Source organism: Panthera pardus, unplaced genomic scaffold (genome assembly GCF_024362965.1).
Source record: "Panthera pardus isolate Hobbes unplaced genomic scaffold, ASM2436296v1 HiC_scaffold_5, whole genome shotgun sequence".
In the NCBI taxonomy this organism is placed as follows: domain Eukaryota; kingdom Metazoa; phylum Chordata; class Mammalia; order Carnivora; family Felidae; genus Panthera; species Panthera pardus.
Genome location: NW_026526980.1, coordinates 273167 through 287504, shown reverse-complemented (window position 1 = coordinate 287504; position 14338 = coordinate 273167). Strand labels below are relative to the sequence as shown.

Below are 14338 nucleotides of genomic sequence, written 5' to 3'. Positions count from 1 at the left end.
CAGCAAGAAACCTGCAAGATGGCCCTGCCTCCTGGTATAAACCCCTTGTATAATCCCTGCAAGTGTGGGCTGAACTTACTGATTTGCTTCTAATGAAAGGAATACAGCAGAAGCAATGAGATGTCATTCCAGGTTAGGTTGCAAAAAAACGTGCAGCTTCTGTCTTGGTGTCCTCTCTCACTGATTTGTTCTCACTAAGGAAAGCTGATAACCTAGGAGATGCCCTGTGGAGAGGCCCATGTGTCAAGGAACTAATGTCTCCAGACAGCATCCAGAAAAGACCTGAGGCTCCCAGTCCAACCAGCCTTGTGTGTGAATCTAGACACAGACCCTCCCCAGCCAAGCCCCAAGGGGACTACATTTCCAGCTGACATGGTAATTGCAGCCCATGAGACATGGTGATGCAGAACATCACCTAAGGCACTGTGCAACTCCTGACCCACAGAAACTGTGAGATAGCAAATTTTTTTTAAGTTGCAAGGTTTGGGGGTCATTTGTTACTCAGCAGTAGATAACTAATAGTAGTAACGGAGTGGTGGAGTGGCAGAAAGAGAGGAAGAGAATCCCAAGCAGGCCCTGCAGTGTCAACACAGAGCCCAACGTGGGGCTCAAACTCACGAAACCGTGAGATCATGACCCGAGGCTCATCCATATTTGTATTAACACAATAGGCCTTCGCTTTATCAGATCAGAAGGAAAACTTGAGCTCTGATCCTGTCTGGAGCATTATGAAAGACAAATTGCCATATCCAGAAGTAGCAAGGTTCACTGCATTTCTCACTGCCAAACATGGAGGCTGACAGCCAGGATAACCATACAGACAAGAAGCTGTCAGTCTCCAAGATGAGATCTGAAGGGTGTGCAAACTGGAGACAATTAGATTGGAAGGAGCCTTGGAAATCTAAAGCAACTCCACTGTGTTATAAATGCGGACAGGGGGCAGAGGCAATGTCTTGTGGGATCAGTCAAGCAAGGCTTCCTCTAGGGGCATCTGGATCCAAACCTGGGACAAAGAGTGGTGATAAGAGATCAGCAGTGACCAAGCGCATCCTGATGGACTTAATGATGTCTGCCAAGAGCATTGCTGGCACATACATCATGCTTCCCACCCTGCTATCAGTGCTTCTGGAAGGACTCAGAAAAAAAGGGGACTATATCTGCAGAACCCCAAGTTATAAGGGATGGTGAACTGTCACAATAAACCTATTTTCATCACTCCCATCATGCTTTGTAACATATTTTAAGGACTCCCCTACCTTGGGCCACAGACATGAAGGCTCTTTCTGGGGTTAGAACTATGAGACTTGGGTGTTGCCAGTTTTGTTGACTGATTGATGATTGATATATCAGTTCTACAGGGTCACCTTTCAGAGAAATTTTAAAAGCAAGGCATCAGAAAATGGTCTTCTCCTCCATAAGCTGCTTACAGGTGCTAAAGAGCAAAGATTATCACTTTTTTGTTTGCCTGTCAGGACCTTGAAAATATCCCTTATCCAAGAAGCAAACTAAGCCCAAAACTGCACTCCTCACCCCCAGGAAAAGCCATTCATCCAAAGGCTTCTAGGATAGTACAGGCCAGGACAGCCTGCTTTGTGCCCTACAGTGACACATTTCAAGCGGGGATGGCACGTATGCCCCCAAATTCTGCCCTGTGCCCTTGGCTGGCACCCTAAATCAATCAAGACATTCTTTATGAACCCAGGTGTGGCCTCAGATTCTGGGTACACACAGCACTTCAAGCACTGCCTATAATCCATCAGCAGTAGCATGGAACATTAGATTTGAATCAAGTGCCTGCTTGGTCTTCCTTCCTGGCTCACACCCTGAGTTTTGTCAGCAGCCCTGGCTTCCTTTCCTCCATGGGCTTTGCCCATGACAAGTCACACCTCATCAGCCAGCCCTGGATGTGCTCCGAGAGATAGGAGAAGCAACCAGTCACACGTCTGCCCATCATCTCCTCGGCCTGAAGGCAAATTCCTTGCTTTCAAGTACAGAATGAAATAGATGACACTTTGAGCACATGGGAGTTCTAGGCATGAAGAAGTCACCTGTGTCCACAGCCTGAGAAATAAGGTCCAACATACGCTGCCCCACACACTTTATGGTTCACCTGGACCTCACCTCACCTGTCTTTTAAGTCCTGGGTCTCTGAAAGAGATTGGAAAAGTCATCATGATGGTGAGAAGGGGTGTCCCACAGGTTTATCATGTGACTCACCACAATGAAAGTTGCCAGTGCAGGACCCTTACTGGAATGGGGTCCCTGCCATCAGCACCTCAGAGGAGGCTGTTAGGGGCTGAGTTGTGCCCCTCGAAAATTCACACATTGTAGTCCTAGCCCCTAGTACCTCATTAGTGGTTAGGTGTGATTAGGTTTAGAGACAGGGTCTCTACAGAGGTAATTAATGTTAAACGAGGTCAATGGGTGAGCCCTAATCCAACTTGACTGGTGTCCTCATTAGAGAGGAGATTAGCACACTGACACACAGAGGCAAGACAATATGAGGACACAGGAAGAAGAAGGTTGTCTACAAGCCAAGGAGAGGGGCCTCAGAAGAAAACAACCATGCAAGTCTTGATCTCAGAATTCCAGCCTCCAGAATTGTAAAAAAATTCATTTCTGTTCTTTAAGGCGCCCAATGTGTGATTAATTTGTTACAGCAGCATGAGCAAAGTAACACAAAGGCTGACATAGAAATTTTAGTCCAAACGAGGTTCATAGTATCTTCCTTTCCCAGGACATAGCAAATGGCCATGACCAAGAAAAAAGGCACACAGTTGGGTGGTAATAATATACTTGAGAGCTGAGAATGTGTTCCCATGGCTGTTGTTACAGGAGACAAAACAGTTAAAAGATTGTAGCACACAAGTATGACTGTCAACTATAAGCTAATTACTATGTTGGGGAAGGATGCTGAATTTAAGGCACTCATCCTGCCTTAGAGGGCACCAGTTTAATGGGGAAACAAGGAAAAAAAAAATCAATTCGCCATGAAAAATGCCACCACAGAGGTAGAGAGCACCAGTGTCAATATAAAGAATAACAGGGGCGCCTGCCTGGGTAGCTCAGTCAGTTGGGCGTCTGATTTCGGCTCAAGTCATGATCTCACAGTCCGTGAGTTTGAGCCCCATGTTGGGCTTTGTGCTGACAGCTCAGAGCCTAGAGCCTGCTTTGGATTCTGTGTGTCCCTGTCTCTCTGCTCCTTCCCCCACTTGTGCTCTGCCTGTCTCTCAAAAATAAACATTTAACAATACTCAGGTGCATGGTTTAAAAAAAAAAAAAAAGGAAAAAGAACAAACTAACTCCTCCACTTCCAACAGTCAGAGTCTTTGAATATTTTTAGAATTAATATAGTTGTGTGGGGTATCACGCACGGGTATTCAATAATGTGATCATGTATGTGGCTCCAACCATCATGAAGGTAATTTAGCAATATCTATTGAAATTTAAAACACTCATACCTTTGATCGATCTGTTCCACCTTCAAGGATATATTCTACATAGATTTCCTTGAAAAATATGACAAGATATATGTACAATGATGTTCACTGAAATATTGCTTTTAAGAGCATATCAGTGGCAACAACCTGTCAAGAACAAACAAATCATGATATATCCATATGATAACATATTATGTAGTCACCACAAATAAAGGAATAAAACTCTTTGTGCTGCTATGGACAGAGCTCCAAGATAAAAAAGGAAAAGACAAGTTACCACTTATGTGACCACTTTGGTTTCTATGTTTAAGGCTGCATATATACAGTCACACACTAGCATAGCCATAGATGATTTTTCTAGAAGAAATTCAGAAAGCCATTGGGAAGGAGGACAGACTGGGCTGAGGGATGGGGGAATGAGGCACTTGGTAGCTTTCTGTCCCATTTGAACTGGCTAATTAAGTTAATTTTTAATGTCAGCATGAGTCATCTAGGTGATGGGATCATGGAATTTTCTTTTGTTTTCTTCATACTTGTATTTTGGAAAAGGCAGACTGTGGAAGCTGTTTTCTATATACAAATGAGGCAGAGATAGGTGAGGTGTTTGGGGGTGTGTAAGAGGTATGTATGTGCTTTTATCTCATCTTCCTTGAGACCTTTGAGAGAGATTAGGAGAAAATCCCCTATCAGCTTCAACCCATGGTCAAACACTTCAACACACATCATTAGTGATTCCAGAGAGCTCGGCAGGGATTTCTTTGTGTATCTCCCATTGAAAAGAAACCCAGATCACAAGCCACTCTGTGAATCTGAGATAGCTCCTATCTCTGAGGAGAGCCCTGCCACCTGAGCTTCTCAGTGGCCCTGGGACACAGCAGGCTCGAGCATGGAAACCATCTCTGACTGGCGAAAGAATGACCTATGGACACAGGTCAAGGTCCTGACCTGTTGGTGACTGAGATCGAAGATGGAGAAAGGCCAACAGGAAGGCAAAAACCCAAGATTTTGAGGACCACTGTCTGACTCTGCATTGGAGCAAAATGCCTGGCACAAAAGAGGAAGCAGCTTTGGGTTCCAGCAATGTTTTAGGAAACCCAAGCTTTCTCTGTCCACCATGAATACAGGTAATGGGTACTCTAGGGAAAGAGTACCTCATATGAAGCCCAGCCTCTTAGCACAGTTCTGGGAGGGGGTACTTTGGAATCAGAGAGATCTGGGTTCAAACTACATCTCTACTGCCCCCTAGCTGTGTGACCTTGGGCAAGTCACCTAACTTTTCTGTGCTGAGAGTCTGTGTTCTAGGACAGGAGAGGAGCAAGAAACACACCAAGAAGGGAATCACATGACAGCACCAACATTTGGTAAGTGTCAGGAAGGAAGTCAAATAGATTCTGTAATAACAGAGGTCAGGGAGGGCTCTCTGAAAAAGTGGCACTTAAAGCATGACTCCATCCTTATGTGATAGACTGTCTTGTCCATTGTATGAGCCAGGGTCCCAGGAAGGAATGGATGGGACACTGCACTGAGGGTCATTTGAGAGGAATTTACAAAAGGGACTACATATTTAAGTGTGGGCAAAGGATATGAGCACTACAAAAGAGAATACAGCGCTCTGGGGCTAGTAACGCTGAGATTCCAGGTTCTGCCACCATCTCTGAACCTAAGTACAGACAGAGAGGCTTGCCTGACATCTTCGTTTAGGAATGCAGCAGCCCATAGGAGGAAGCAGGGTCTATAAATGCCCTGCCCTCTCCTCCCTTCTCCTACAACCTGCTGTGACTCCCTACTGCCCAAACTCAACCAGCAGCCAGTGGGCAATAGAGCCTAGTGCTATGGTCTACACTAAGAAGCCTCCCAAAGCACAGCACAGGGTGGAGAAGAGCAGATAAGCAGATGCACTGCTGCTTCTTCCTTCTGCACATCTGAATCTGGGGCTGGCATCTCAGAGAGGAATAGCACCTCTACTCCAGCATCCGTAAGGCCAATCAGAATTACTTTACGTATGTTTTATGTGTGCCTGTTTAACTTTAAATGCTCAATGGATTTGCTACAGACATGCTTCTCCATGCAAGGGATTTTCACTTTCTAGAGCTTTAGACGTTCCAGGTAATCGATAATGCTGTTGCTCTGACTCCAAATTAAATAGCTGCACATTTATTACCCATTACTGGAAGGCACACCAGGAACTCAGCCGCCGGGAGCACACAACCCCATAAACGCTAAGCCTTCCCTCTTTCTCCATTGGCCCACTCCAAAACTCTGTCGGCTCGGACAGTGTGAACACCACCCGCCCCACTTTTAGAAAATCAAACTCCGTTCGCTAGTCTAACCTAAATTGGGATGAAAAAAAAAGCCAAGGCTCTGAAATTTACTCCGCCAAGCTGAGCCCCCAGGGAGAGGGTAACATTTGGCTGTGGAATCAGGAATGTTTGGCTGCCTCTTCTGTCACCTGCTCCTCCAAGGGAGGTGGGGGATGCAGAATTTCAGTTCTATGGGCTATGCATTCCTTATTCCCTTCCTACTGAGCTGTTGAAGCCAACAAGAATGGCTCCCTAAAAGTGGGTAGGCCAAGCTAGCCACCACGATGTGCAGTGAGAAGCAAGGAGAAGCAAATTTGGGGTTGGGTGAGGGGAGCTCTCCATCACATCCTGTCTGCCTGAGCTGACAAAGAAGTCACACTAAATGGCTGGGGAGAGACCTTAGTGCCTTAGCCAGAAATGCCCTTCAGTGACACTACACATCGTTGTGCAGGTTTGCATGTCTAGGGAGCCCTTTCTGCAGTCAGAAACTGTGAGGCATCCACAAGAGAAGGAGCCGTGAGGAATCTACCCTGACACACAAGGCCATTGAAAAGGGTGAGAGTTTGGAGAATATGTGCCCCGGCTCCCTTGCAATTAGGATGCTTGCAATTAGGATGAGCACTGACAGAGACTGTGCATCCAAAATGATCTAGAAAAAAAATCAGAACTAACCCCATTAGATGCCCCATCCCTACTCAGCATCTTGTAGATTAAGAGCAACAGCCAGTGCAATTACTTCAATCACTTATGCAAAGTAAGACCGTTTCCCAAATTGGAAATGACAGTCTGGGCCACCTGGTAGGGAAGACAGCCTGCCCCCATGAGGGGGGCTGAGAATTTCTTTGCTAGTCCTTTGAGTCTTTGCTTGGTCATGAGAAAATCATAATCAAAATCAGTATCTCCTTTACCAGGACCCACTATCATCATCAAATCCTCCACCAAAGTTAAAGTATGGTAGGTTTTTTTGTTTTGTTGTTTTGTTTTTGTTTTGTTTTGCTTGGGGGGTGGGGATTGGCTCTAGGACTTGCAGATAAAAAGTAGCCATCAAGTACCCACATGATGTTGAGAGATTCCTCAAAAAGGTTGTACAGTCAAAATGTGTTATCAGCATATCAAAGGTGTTGATAAACCCTGCAGTGAACAAACGTAATTAGCTTTGTTTTCCAAACTTACATGGCCATAGTAATATGACCACCACTTTCCTTAAAAAACGGCTCAGAGTGGGGAGAGAGGGGTAGCAGGTAGTAGGGTGGCACCTGGGTGGCTCAGTCAGTGTCCCACTTTGGCTCAGGTCATGTTCTCACATTTCCTGAGTTCGAGCTGCACGTTGGGCTCTGTGAACCTGGAACCTGCTTTGGATTCTCTCTGTCTCTCTCTGCCCCTCCCCCCACTCATGCTCACTCTCTCTCACTCTCCAAAATAAACATACATACATACATACATAAAACATTAAATAATTCAAAACAGAAACAGCTCTGGGGTCCTAACATTATGAACACCCTACACAATGAACACAAGGCACACAGCTCGAAGTCAGTGGTCTGGATATATGCTGGAATCATCTTGGAGGTTTTCAAAAAGACCACATCTGAGTCCCACCTCACTATAGATCAACTGCCAACACATCAACAGTCCCCCTCCCATACTTACCTGAAGACCATACCTAGTACTTCATCATCAACCCCCACAACAGTCAACACTATAAAACACTAACCAAAAAATGGGACACTTTGCTAAACAGTCCAGAGGCTAACGGGATGGAGGAAACTGTTTTACAGGGCACTGCACAACTTTGAGACAATTCCTTTTAAAAATCTCTGATCCTTCTCCAAAGTTTTCCTCCAGATGACAGATGCTTTCTGTCTTCTCTCTTCTTCCATTTCTCTCCCTACCCAATGGCCTCTAAACCTCTATTACCCTAGCTAATTCTCTTTTGAACCTAAGCCTGTGCAACCTACTCAGGAAGTAGTCCTGCAGAGTAGCTCAAAAGCAGCATTCTGTTCTTACTAAAATTGTCCCCAAGGGACTTGCCCCTAATCCCAAATAGCCAAATCAAAGTGTATTTTTCAAATCCATATACACAAAAAAATGTCACTTACAAAAATTCATTATGTACTCTTGCAGCTAGGTAGAGAGGCTGACATTTTTTACAAGACTGGCTGGGGGGAACTAGACAAAGGCTAACCAGGAGGGCTGCATGTAAGAGGTAAAACTCCAGCCATCTTGAGCAAAGGATTCATATAGAAACAATGGGAAGAACCCAGAGATTAAGGACAGGGTCTGTAGAAATCCCACAGGCTGGGGAAAGAGCTGGGAGAGCAGAGAGAGAGGTAAATCTTCAGTAGGGCTAGGAACAATACCAAGCATGAATCTTGCCCTCAGCGTGTGCCAGTCACTGATCTAAACACTTCATTTATCTTACTTTGCTTAAACCCTACAGCAATCCAATGAGACCAGTTATCCCAGTGAGACAGTAGCAGGGCTGGGATTTCCATCAGGACAGTTGTCTTCAGGGTCCATTTGCTTAACCACTGCACTCAAGAGTAATGAACTAGAGCAACAATAAAAACAAGGCCACTTAGAGTGATTACGTTCTGGAGTAATCTGGAGTCATCTAGAATCTTGCTATCACACAAAGGCATTCAGACTGGTAGCATCAGCATCACCTGGAAGCTTGTAAAAAATGCAGCATCTCAGGCCTCACTCCAGACTTACTGAATCAGATTTTGCATTTTAACAAGCACCCCCAGGGGCTCTCTCGACACCTTGAAATGTGGGAGGTACTGGTCTAGAAGTGTGCGGTCGATAACCTAAATCTATTTCAAGAAAGGAGCACTGTGGGTGGAAACAGAGCAGGTAAGAGCCCTGATGAACTGCCGGGTGTAAATACATTTCCAAAGCCACCTACAGCTGGCAGCAGTCATTTCTGACAGTGAACAAAACAGCCGCGGTTAAGAGCTAGCGTCAGTTCCAAGTACTAATGGCTCTGCCACCCACTCAAATGTGTGACCTGGGGCAAGTTACAAAACCCCAAAGACTCACTTTCACCATCCAGAAGTGAAGGCAAAGGATAGTTCCTCCTTGGGTTGTCCAGAAGATTAGGTGAGAAATTCTGTATCCGGTGCTTAGCACAATGCCCATTATATATTAACCCCTCCACAAACGCTACCCATTACTATGATGACATCAAAATTATAACTTAGGGACATTAAGCTGGCTCTGAAGGTCTCGATTACAGGGCCAAAGGCTGTGAAGACAGAAGAATTCACAGAGAAAGGCCAAGTGCAGGTGAACTCAACTTTCTCATCTTGCATGGATGGAGTTAAAGATAGCATTTCATTCTTGACTTGACTACCAGACACAAGGGTTACAGCATCCTTCTCAATGAAGTGAAGGGCAACCACATGTAGAATTAGTAACAGGATTCCTACCTTTCAAATCAGCGGGTAAGATAAAAGCAAATCAAACAGAATCTGCAGAACCAAGAAGACAGAAAATACATTAAGCAGAAAGAAAAGTTCTTTTTAATGAATTTTTTTAATGAGAGTTGATCAAACATGTATATTATGACAAATACACTGAATTCCTCTATGAAAAAGCTAGGACGCTGGGTAAATAAGCAAGATCCATCCGTAATCTACTTCCAATAGATACTTGCAACATAATTAAAAAACAGTAACAATGAACGGATGTGTCTAGGCTTATGAGAACCAGAGAAAGATAGAAAGCAGCATTGATTTCAGAAAAACCCAAGGCAGAAAGCATTAACCAAGCTCCACATGGCCATTTTATATCCAAAAAACCTTCAATCCATAACCAATGCTAGCCAACAGCCTTTGTGAGCCAAATGACAAGGGCTCAAAATAGATAAAGTACAGACTTTGAACAATACCAAGAGAAGCTGACAGGAATATAGTAGCTCTGGGAAACCCTAACCAACCCATCCAAATAAAGTAACCAAGGCTTCTGCACTGTAAATTAATAAGGTTTGTAAGACAGAGAGCACACCATTACAAGTGTCCAAACGGTATCTCAGAAAAATTCAGCCAGACTTGCCCATTTATCCATCCATCAGTCAACCCATTCACCCACCCACCATTCATTCGCTCATCCATCCATCCATCTGTGCAATGAGCATTAAGAATCAACTCTTTATCAGGCACCGGGGATCTAATGGAATAAAAAGATAAAGTGCTTCTTATTAGGATTATTACAGGCTTCCTCCATACACAAAGGAAAAAGGAGTAAGTAGACCAAGTAATTAAAACAGAGGCATGATGATCAACAATGGGATATGGTAAAATGCAACAGGAGTAACAAGGTGTCAGCTAAGGTCTCAGGCTTGCATTCAATTAGACATGGGAAGAAAAATGAGCAGGACCTGATTCTTGAGGAGCTTGTATTTTAGTAAGAGGGAGTCAAGAAAATAAACATGAGAACAAGATTATTATTTCAGATCATGCTGTGTGCCATGAAGAAGGTAAGATAGACAGAAAAGGGCATGTTTGGGGCAGGAGGTGTTGATACTTTGGCTACTCACCAGAGGCTCCTTAAAGAAGGTGGCATGAGATCTGAGAGCCTCCAGGAGCAGGAGACTATAGAGGCCAGGTCAGAAATGTGCCTGGGATCCAGCTCCTTGCCAGAGTGTTTGGGTATTATTCTTAAAACCATGGGAAGCTTCTGGATCTGCCTGAGTAGTCTGAGAAGTGACTCCCTGTGGGTATGCAGCAGCCCTAAGGATGCCAAGGGTTCCTTAGGTAGTCAAACACCCTTCTAAAGCCAGAACTACCTATACAGGCAGACTTGCAGCTTCCACAGAGGCTCAGATGGTAAATCCTACTCTAATTACACTGGTAATTATGAAGTGACACTTACTGAGCAGCAAAGAGCATTCCTTCTGTTAGGAAATGATCCCTGGGAAGCCAGTCCCAGCCTCTCTAACAGGGAAGGTGCTGTGAATTTACAAACAGCTGATGGAAGGATGTGAGATCCAGTCTAGACAGGCACCATCAGGAGAAATAAGGAGCCCAGGCATTGGGAAGAGACTCGACTGAACATCCACACTGCCACTCCCTATTCTAGAGGCAGCATCAGAAACAGCAAATACTTCACAGTCACTAAGACCTTGATTTTAATCCTTGTCCTGGCCTCAGTGAGTTGGGTGACCTGGGAAGGTTATTTACTTCTCTGGACAAGAGGTTTTCCACACACAAATGGGTTTAACAACAGCCTTCCTCGTCAGGGTACACCTGCACACAGTAGGTGTCTGAGAAGTGCCAGGCCTTTCTCTTCAGGCTCTCCCACACCCCTTGGTTGGGAGCTCAGGAGGGAGAAGGAAGGAACGGAGAATAAAAGTAAGGCAACAGCCAAACACACAGTTATTATGCTCCCTGGTGATGGTGGAAGGGAGTTAAAGAACCGGTGATAATAAGATTCTTGCCCCGTGTTCCCTGTGACGGCGAATAACACAGACATGAGAACAGAGCATCCATCAGAACTCAGAGACAGACGAAGACAGGTGATCAAAGGAATAAATCCTCTGCAATCTGAAAAACAGCCTGCCTGCTTTCATCCATCTGGGAGGTAGCGAAAGGACTCAAACTCTGACCAAATGCATACTTTTCTACCCAAACCACCATAGGTGTGGCAGGTTTCTAGAACAGATCCCCTTGGGGCTAATCAATCTTCTCTAGGTCTGGCCATGTCTGCCAGTGCCTCAACCCCACCCCCCACCCCCCACCCCCACTCTGAGCTAAGCTTTAGAAATACACCACTGCCAGGGAGATTTATCCATTTTAAAAGGTCAGAGAATTACTGCCATTGAAGATTGTGCACGGAGCAGGTGTAAATATGCCCCAGCTCCCCCCCATGCTTTATCACCCTCAGGAGAGGGGGACCTGGGGAAGCAGTTGAGGCTCCAGGAAGTTACTTTCCAGGAAGAACGTTTAACTGCTTGGTATCTGGGGAGCCAAAGACTCCGTGTGGGTGGGACCTACCTGTCTATGTCACCTTTCTCACCAGAGAAGCATCTGCCTCCAGCTTCCTCGGCTGCCAGAGAAGCTAGGGATCTGGACCTTCCCTTCCTGTTTTGTGGAGCATCCCTCTGCAAGAGAAGAAGGATGAACAACTCCACACAACAGATCCAGACCTCACCCCCATCACTCAAGTATTGACAAGGCAAGGATGCACTGTCAGTTAAAAAAAAAAAAAAAAAGAAAGAAAGAAAAAAACACCACCACATCGACCATCAAAACCAGATAATCTGTTTTTCCACACACTGGTTAGTAAACCACTAGCAATAAAGAAGAACAAATCACTGCTGCCACAACACGAATTCCCATTTTCTCAGGACCAACAAGAACTTCAGAGCACCCCAAGATGCTCTGGGGGCTACGTGGGTTCAGCAGACACAACGGTAATGAGGTATTTAGAAAACAACAAATCACTGCACACTAGTATGGAAAATGTTGATGCCTAGAGGAGTCTGGAGGAACCAGCAGGCAAAGCAGGAAGAAACCACAGTGTGGAAATGCACAGACCGAGGTTCAAATCCCAGCTCTGCCAGTTACAAGCTGTGGGACTGTGGTCAAGTTACCTCATCTCTCTGGGCTTCTGCCCACCATGGTAGCAAGAGGGCTGATGAGACCTAGCCTGCCTAGGTGCCATGGAGGGTGAGGCTGACCCAAATGTTATCAAAGAACTCACAGCTGATGCCCAATGAATCGGTATTAGTTTGTCAAGTTGACTTTGTCAGCACTAAGTTTTATATACATCTATACAAAGAGAGAAAGAGACAGAGAGAATTAAATAACTCAGTCAACCAACCTATCAACAAACTGACTCTATCAAATGACTCAGCAACTGCATAGACCGTCCAAAGTTTAGAGGTCAAGATGCCCAATGGAAAAAGAGGGTAAATCAGAGACGAGCAAACTCACTGGACAGGTTGCCCAGGAATGATACATTTCGTCCCTTGAGGTGAGAGGAACCTGCCTGCCCTTCCCTGTCCTTTCCACCCTTTTTCCCCAGTACTGTGCACAGACTAGAACGTGCTAACCAGGGACAACACCCCCAAGGGCAGGACAGCATGGTGGTTGAAAACATGGCCCCTAGAGCAGCCTGCCGGGCTTCAAAGGAGTTTGGCAGTTCTTCGAAAGTTAAACACAAAATTATTCTATGACCCTGCAATTCTACTCCTAGGTATCCACCCAAAACAATTAAAAACAGGACTTCGAATATTTGTACATGCATGGTCACAGCAGCACTGTGCACAATAAGCCAAAATACTCACGAACAGACGAGTGGATCGACAAATGGAGCATATCCCTATGATGGATTGTTACTCAGCCATCAGAGGAACAAGAACTGATACATGATGCAACGGGGATGGATGTTGTAAATGTTATGCTCGGTGAAAGAAACCAATCGCTAAAGGCCACATACTGTATGATTCCATTCATATGAAATGTCCAGAACATGCAAATCCGTAGAGACAGAAAGTGGTCGTCGGGGCTTGGGAGGGAAACAGGGCGTGACTGCTAACATGGTTCCCTTTTGGGTGATGAAAATGCTTAGGGGCAGCAGTTGACCACACTAGGAATGTCCCAAATGCCACTAAATTGTTCACATAAAAATGGCTATTTTGTGTGTATTTTTCCTCAGTAAATTACTTTTAATTATTCAAATTCTTCTACCCATAACTGGCAGCTACCAGCAAGAGTCTGTGGAGGATCTCCAATGGGCAGTGACACCTGCAGGCCGAGAAGGAACAAGGGAGCACGGAGCATGCTCTCATCACCACTCCAATGACAGAGACCATCGATTCAGCCTCCTTGAGCACTGACATCACCTCCAGGCCACTCAAGGGCCAGCCATGCTTCTCCCCAGTTTCCATCACACAAGAAATTTACATGTGTAATAAAAAGCCACTATCTTGATACTAATCTTAGAAAGGAAAAAAAAAATCTTACATTTGTATTAATTTTTCTTCCCGGGTTTTAATTGAAGAGAGGATACAGTGTCATGAGGGAAATAAAACCTTACTTCATCTATCCAAGGGCCATGTGGCTTCATTAGAAGTTACATTAGCTCCTCATTAAGCAACAATAATGTGGAGTCAGAATCAATGAAAAAAAACGCATTGCTCCAAGGTATAGATCCGTTTGGTTCAATTATATTCTTACATGGCCAAGCTCCAGTGGCTCCAACACTAGTAAAAATGTGTGATGCCAAAAGATGTGGCTTCCCTCCTCCGCCCTGAAAGCTGAACAACGCAACAGAGGCAGGGGCATGGCTTCCATCCTCACTACCACTCTCATCGTCTCTAATATGAGACCCTCTAACCACTTACCCACCCGCACCCTGGCAAAACTGGCTTCATTTCTAGAGCTTGTTCATCCACTGTGCCAAGCAGGCTCAATGTCACCAGCCTACCCTGATCCACTGGCAGAGACTGCTCTGCATGAGGGTTGAATTGTGCTGTGGTTGATTATAGATGTCTGCTTCAGGCACAGGACTGGAGTGCTGTGCCTGATGGCACATATGTGCCTGTTATGCTTAGGAGCCCCTCCAACTGAGAAGGGAGCTTGAGGAAACTCT

The 14338-nt window shown here is 45.2% G+C and overlaps 1 protein-coding gene across 21 annotated transcripts in view; it reads right to left on the bottom strand.

Annotated features, from left to right (window-relative positions):
- The window catches only part of RBFOX1 (RNA binding fox-1 homolog 1), a 2061409-nt gene that overhangs the window by 1865721 nt on the left and 181350 nt on the right, over window positions 1-14338 (bottom strand). The gene's annotated exons all lie outside the window — the stretch shown is intronic.